A 7,619-nucleotide genomic window follows, 5' to 3' on the forward strand; every position below is an offset into this window, starting at 1 on the left:
ACCTCTAAACATAACACTAAGCCTAATGCTAAAGCTCACCCTTACCTCTAATGGTAACACTAACCCTAACCCTAACCTGACCCTAACCCAATGCCTAACACTCATGCTAAGCCTAACATTAACCCTATCCCTATCCCTAACCCTAACCCTAATACCTAACACTAACCCTAAATCCAACCCTAACACTAACCCTAACCCTAACACTGACCCAAACCCTAAACATAATCCCTAACCCTAACACTAACACTAACCTTAAACCATACCGTTAAACCTCACCCTAACCCTAATCCTAAACCTAACACTAATCTCTAATCCTTACGCTAAACCTAACCCTAGCACTAACGCATAAATGGAAACTAACACTAACCTTAATCCCCAAACATAACCCTAACACTAACCCTAACCCTAATCCTTATGCTAACCCTAACTCTAACCCTAAACCTAACCCTAACTCTAACCCTAACCCTAACCTTAAATCTAAACATAACACTAACAATAAACTTTAACTCTAACCATAACACTAACCCTAAACCTAACCCTCAACTTGACGCTAAACCTAACGCTAACACTAACTCTAACCTCTAACCCTAACCCTAACACTAACCCTAACACTAACCCTAATCCCCAACCCTAACCCTAACACTACCCCTAAACCTAACAAAAACACTAAAGGTAACGCTAAACTGTAACACTACCCTAACACTAACAATATCCCTAACCCTAGCCCTAACCCTAACCGTAATCCTAACCCTAACCTTAACTCTAACCCCTAACCCAAACCCTAAACCTAACCCTGAACATTAAACTAACCTTAACCCTATCCCTAATCCCTAACCCTAACACTAACCCTAACCCTATCCCTAACATCTAACACTAATCCCTAACCTTAAACCAAACCCTAACCCTAACCCTAAACCTAACCCTAATGCTAAACCCTAACCCTAACCCTAACTTTACCCTAAACATAACCCTAACCCTAACCATAATACCTAATGCTAATCCTAATCCTAGCCCTAACCCTAAAGCTAACCCTAGACCTAAGCCTAAACCTATACCTAAACCTAACAATAACCCTAAACTCTAACCCTAACCATAACACTAACCCTAAAACTAACCCTCAACTTGATGCTAAACCTAACCCTAACCCAAACTCTAACCACTAACCCTAACCCTAAAACAAACCCTAATCCCGGACCCTAATCGTAACCCTAGCTCTAACCCTAAACTTAACCCTAAAAATAACCCTAACCTATAACCCTAATTCTAACCCTAACATTCTAACCGAAACCTAAACCTACCCCTAACACTAACCCTAAGCTTAACCCTAACCATAAAGCTAACCCTAACCCTAACACTGACACTAACACTAAACCTAACACTAAACTGTAACCCTACCCTAACACTAACCCTAACCCTAACCCTAACCCTAATCCTTACCATAACCCTAACCTTAACCCTAACTCTACCCCTAACCCAAACAATGAACCTAACCCTGACCCTAACACTAACCTAAACTCTAACCCTAAAACCTAAACCTCATCCTAACCGTAACCCTAACCCTAAACCTAACTGTAATCCTAACCCTAACACTAACCCAAACCCTAACCCTAACACCTAACCCTAAACCTAAACCTAACCCTAACCCTACCCGTAACCCTAACCCCTAACCCTGACCCCTAACCCTAACCCCTAACCCTAACCCAAACCCTAACCCCAACCCTGTCCCCTAACCCTAACACCTAACCCTAACACTAACCCTAAACCTAACTCTAACCTCAACCCCAAAACCTAACCCTAACCTAACCTTAACCCTAACCCAAATCCCTAACCCTAACTCTAACCCTAACCATAAGTATAACTCTAACCCTAACCAATACACTTATCCTAACCCTAAACCTAAGACATAAACCTAAAGATAACATTATCACTAACCCTAACCCTAACCTATAACCCTAACCAAAAACCTAAAGCTAACCCTAAAACTAACCCTAACTCTCTAACCCTAACCTAACCCTAGCCCTAACCCTAGCCCTAACCCTTAACCCTAACACTAACCCTAACCACTAAACCTAACCCTAATACCTAAGCCTAACACTAAACCTATACCTAACCCTAACCTTCACCCTAATCATAACACTAACCATAAGTGTAACCCAAACCCTTACACTAACCGTAACACTAACCCCTGACCCTAACCACAACCATAACCATAACTCTCTCTCTAACCCTAAACCTAACCTCTAACCTTAACCTTAACCCTAACACAACCCTAAATATCTAACCCTAAACTTAACCCTTAACCTAACACTAACCCTAACCCCTAACCTAAACCCTAACGCCCAACCTTAAACACTAACCCTAAACCAAACACTAACCCGAACCCTAAAACTAACCCTAACCCTAATCATAACCCTAACCCTAACCCTAACCTCTGACCCTAACCGAAACCATAACCCTAACCTCTAACCATAACAATAAACCTAACACTAACACTAAGCTTAAACCTAACCCTGACGCTAAACCCTAACCCTAACCCTAACACTGTCTAGCTCTAACACTAACCCTAATCCTAACCCCCAACCCTTAACCCTAACCCGTAAGCCTAACATTAACCCTAACCTTAACCCTAACCCTAACCCTAAACCGAACCCTAACCGTAACCCTAAACCTAATCGTAACCTTAAAACGAACCCTAAATTTACCCTCACCTTAACCCCTAACCCTAACCCTAACTTAACCCTAAACCTAACTCTAACCCTAAACTTAACCCTAATCATAACCACAACCTTTAACCCTAAACCTATCCCTAACCCTCTAACCCTAACCCTAACCCTAATACTAACACTAAATCTAATCTATAACCCTAACCATAACCCTAAATCTAAACCTAACCATAACCCTTACCCTAACCATAATCCTAACCTTAACCCTAACCCTAACATCTAAATCTAACCATAACCCTAACGCTAACCCTAACACTAATCTCTAAACCTAACCGTAACCCTAAGCCTAAACCTAACCTTACCCTAATTCTACTCATAACCCTAACACTAACCATAATATTAACCCCTAAATCATAACCCTAACCTTAAGCCATAACCCTAAGACTAACCTCTAACCTTAATAACTAAGACTAATACTAACATTAACCCTAAACCTAAGCCTAAACCTAATGGTAAACATAACTCCAAACCTAAACCTAACCCTCTAACCCTAATCCTAACCCGAAACATAATGATAACCCTAACCCCAAACATAAGCCTAACGCTCTAACCCTAACCCTAACCCTAACTGTAATGATAACCCTAACCACAAACCTAACCCTTACCCTCGAACCCTAACCTTAAGCCTAATTCTAACCCTAACCCTAACACTAACACTAACACTAACCCTAACACTAAACTGTAACCCTACCCTAACACTAACAATAACTGTAACCCTAACCCTACCCATAATCCTAAACCTAACCCTAACTCTAACCCCTAACCCAAACCCTAAACCTAACCCTGACCCTAAAACTAAACTTAACTCTAACCCTAATCCCTAACCCTAACACTAACCCTAACGCTAACCCTAACACCTAACACTAAACCCTAACCTTAAACCTAACACTAACCCTATCCCTAAACCTAAACCTAATGTTAAACCATAACCCTAACCCTAAACCTAACTGTACCCTAACCATAACGCTAACCTTAACCCCTAATGCTAACCTTAACCCTAACCCTAACCCTAAACCTAACGCTAAGCCTAAAATTAACACTACCACTAAACTCTAAACCTAACCATAACACTAACCATAAACCTAACCCTCAACTTGATGCTAAACCTAACACTAACCCTAACTGTAACCCCTAACACTAACCCTAACCCTAACACTAACCCTAATACTTAACCCTAATTCTAACCCTAACTCTAACCCTAACCTTAACCCTAACCATAACCCTAACCTCGATTCATACTTCTAACCCTAACCCTCTAACCGTAAACCTAACCCTATCCCTAACACTAAAACTATCTCTAACCCTAACCATAAAGCTAATCCTAACCCTAACACTAACACTAACAACAAACCTAACACTAAACTATAACCCTACTCTAACACTAACACTAACCCTAACCCTAACCTTAACTCTAAACCTAATCCTAACCATAACCCTCACCCTTTCGCCCTAACTCTACCCATAACCCAAACCCTAAACCTAACCCTGACCCAAACACTAATCTTAACTCTAACGCTAAAACCTAACACTCACACTAACTGTAACACTAACCCTAAACCTAACCGTAATCCTAACCCCAACACTAACCCTAACACTCACCCTAACCCTTAACCCTTACCCTAAACCTAACCCTAACCATAACCCTACCCGTAACCTAACCCCTAACCCTGCCCCCAACCCTAAGCCCTAACCTTAACTCTAACCCTAACCCTAACTCTAACCTCAACCCCAAAGCCTAACCCTAACCTTAACTCTAACCCAAATCACTAACCCTAACTCTAACCCTAAACCTAACTGTAACTATAACTCTAACCTTAACTAATACACTAATCCTAAACCTAACCCTAAGATATAAACCTAATGATAACCTTATCACTAAACCTAACCCTAACCTATAACCCTAAGCAGAAACCTGAAGCTAAACCTAACCCTAACCCTAACCCTCTAACCCTAACCCTGCACTACCCTAACCCTACACCTAAGCTTTAACCCTAAAACTACACCAAACACTAACCCTAACCCTAACCCCTAAACATAACCCTAATCCCTAAGCCTAACACTAAACCTAAACCTAACCCTAACCACCACCCTAATCATAACACTAACGATAACCGTAACCCTAACTCTAACACTAACCGTAAACCTAACCCCTTACCCTAACCATAACCATAACCCTATCTCTAACCCTAACCCTAACCTCTAAATCTAACCTTAACCCTAACACAACACTAACTCTCTAACCCTAACCCTAACCATAACCCAAACACTAAACCTAACCCTAACCCAAACCCTAATCCCTAACCTAAACCCTAACGCCAACTTTAAACACTAACCCTAAACCAAACACTAACCCTAACCCTAACCCTAACCCTAACTCTAATCCTAACCCTAACCCTAACCCTAACCTCTGACCCTAACCCAAGCCATAACCCTAACCCCTAACACTAACAATATCCCTAACCCTAACCCTGATGCTAAACTCTAACCCTAACCTTAACCCTAACCCTAACGCTGTCTAACTCTAACCCTAACCTTAATCCTAACCCCTAACCCTTAACCCTATCCCGGAAGACTAACATTAACCCTAACCTTAACCCTAACCCTAACCCTAAACTTAACCCTTACCATAACCCTAAACCTAATCATAACCCTAAAATGAACCCTAAACTTACCCTCACCCTAGCCCCAACACTAACCCTAACATAACCCTAAACTTAACTCTAAACCTAACATTAACCCTAACCATAACCCCAACCTCTAAACCTAAACCCAGTACTAACACTCTAACCCTAACTCTAACCCTAACACTAAACCTGATCTATAACCCTAACCGTAACCCTAAATCTAAACCTAACCATAACCCTGAACCTAACCCTAACCCTAACATCTAAATCTAACCGTAACCCTAATGCTAAACCTAACACAGATCTCTAAACCTAACCGTAACCCTAACCCTAAACTTAACAGTAAAGCTAACCCTAACCCTAATTCTACTCCTAACCCTAACACTAACCATAATTCTAACCCCTAAACCATACCCCTAACCTTAAGCCATAACCTTAAGGATAACCTCTAACCTTAAGATCTAACACTAATACTAACATTAACCTTAAACCTAAGACTAACCCTAATGGTAACCCTAAACCCAAACCTAACCCTAAATCTCTAACCGTAATGATAACCCTAAACCCAAACCTAACCCTCTAACCCTAACTTTAGGCTTAACTCTAACCCTAACCCTAACATTAAAACTAATCAGTAACCTTAATCCTAAACCTAACCCTAATTGTAAACCTAACACTAACCACTAACTGCAACAGTAACCCTAACCAGAACACTAAAAATAACTCGAACCCTAACTCTAAACCCTAAACCTAACGATAACCCTATCACTAACCCTAACCTTAACCTCTAACCCTAACCCTAAACCTAACCCTAACCCTAACCCTAACATTAAGCTTTAACCCGAACGCTATGACAAACCCTAACCCTAACCATAACCATAACCCTAACCTAAATCCCTAACCCTAACTCTAACACTAACCCTCAGCGAAACCCTAACACTAACCTTAACACTAACACTAACACTAACACTAACACTAACACTAACACTAACACTAAACCTAACCCTAAATCCTAACCCTAAGGATAATCCTATGACTAACCTTAACGCTAACCCTAACCCTAACTCTAAACCTAACCCTAACCCTAATTCTAATCCTAACCCTAACCATACCACCAAATCTAAACCTAACCTTAACCCTGACCTTAAACTTTTTCATAAAAATAACCATAATCCTAACCTCTATCCCTAACCGTAAACCTAAACATAACTCTAACACTAAACCTAACCCTAACCCTAACTGTAACACTAAAACTAACCATAACCCTAAACCGAACGCAAACCCAACCATAACACTAACTCCTAAACCTAACCCTAATACTAACCTTAACCCTAAACATAAAAATAAAACTAACATTATCACTAAACCCAATCCCTAACCCTAACCCTAAACCTAACCTTAACCCTAACCCAAATCCCTAACCCTAACTCTAACACTGACACTAACCCTAGCCCTAACCGAAAGCTAACACTAACCCTAACTGTACTCCTAACCCTAACTCTAACCCTAACCATAAACCTAACCATAATGAAAACACTAACCCTCTAATCCTAACCATAACTCTAACACTAACCCTAATACTAACACTAACACTAACCCCAAATCCTAACCCTAACCCTAACAATAACCCCTTACCTTAACCCTAACCCTAACCCTAACACTAACCCTACCCAAACCCTAACCCCTAACTCTGAGCCCTAACGCTAAGCCCTAACCCTAACCTTAACCCTAACCCTAACCCAAATTCAACCCCTAAACTTAACAATAACCCTAACATTAACCCTAAGCCAAATCCCTAACACTAACCATAACCACAACCCTAAACCTGACCCTAACACTTAGCCTAACCCTAATCCTAACGCTAAACCCTAACTCTAATGATAACACTATCACTAACCCTAACCATAACCTCTAACCCTAAACCTAAACGTAACACTAACCCTAACACTAACCCTAAAACTCTAACCCTAACCCTAAACATAACCCTAACCAAAACCATAACCCTAAACCTAACACTAACCTCTAAACCTAGCACTAACTCTAACACTAACTCTATACCTAACCTTAACCCTAACCCTAACCCTAAGCTCTACCCCTAACCCTAACCTCTAACCTGAACATTAACCCTAACCCTAACACTAACACTAACCTTAACCCTGACCCTAACCTCTAACCCTAACCCTAACCCTACAATATTTGTAATGTTAACACTAAACCTAACTCTAACCCTGTCTAGCTCTAACCCTAACTGTAACCCTAACCCTAACACTAA

This window comes from Cavia porcellus, unplaced genomic scaffold (assembly GCF_034190915.1).
Source record: "Cavia porcellus strain 051 isolate PalLab524CR breed Dunkin Hartley unplaced genomic scaffold, mCavPor4.1 scaffold_57, whole genome shotgun sequence".
In the NCBI taxonomy this organism is placed as follows: Eukaryota; Metazoa; Chordata; class Mammalia; order Rodentia; family Caviidae; genus Cavia; species Cavia porcellus.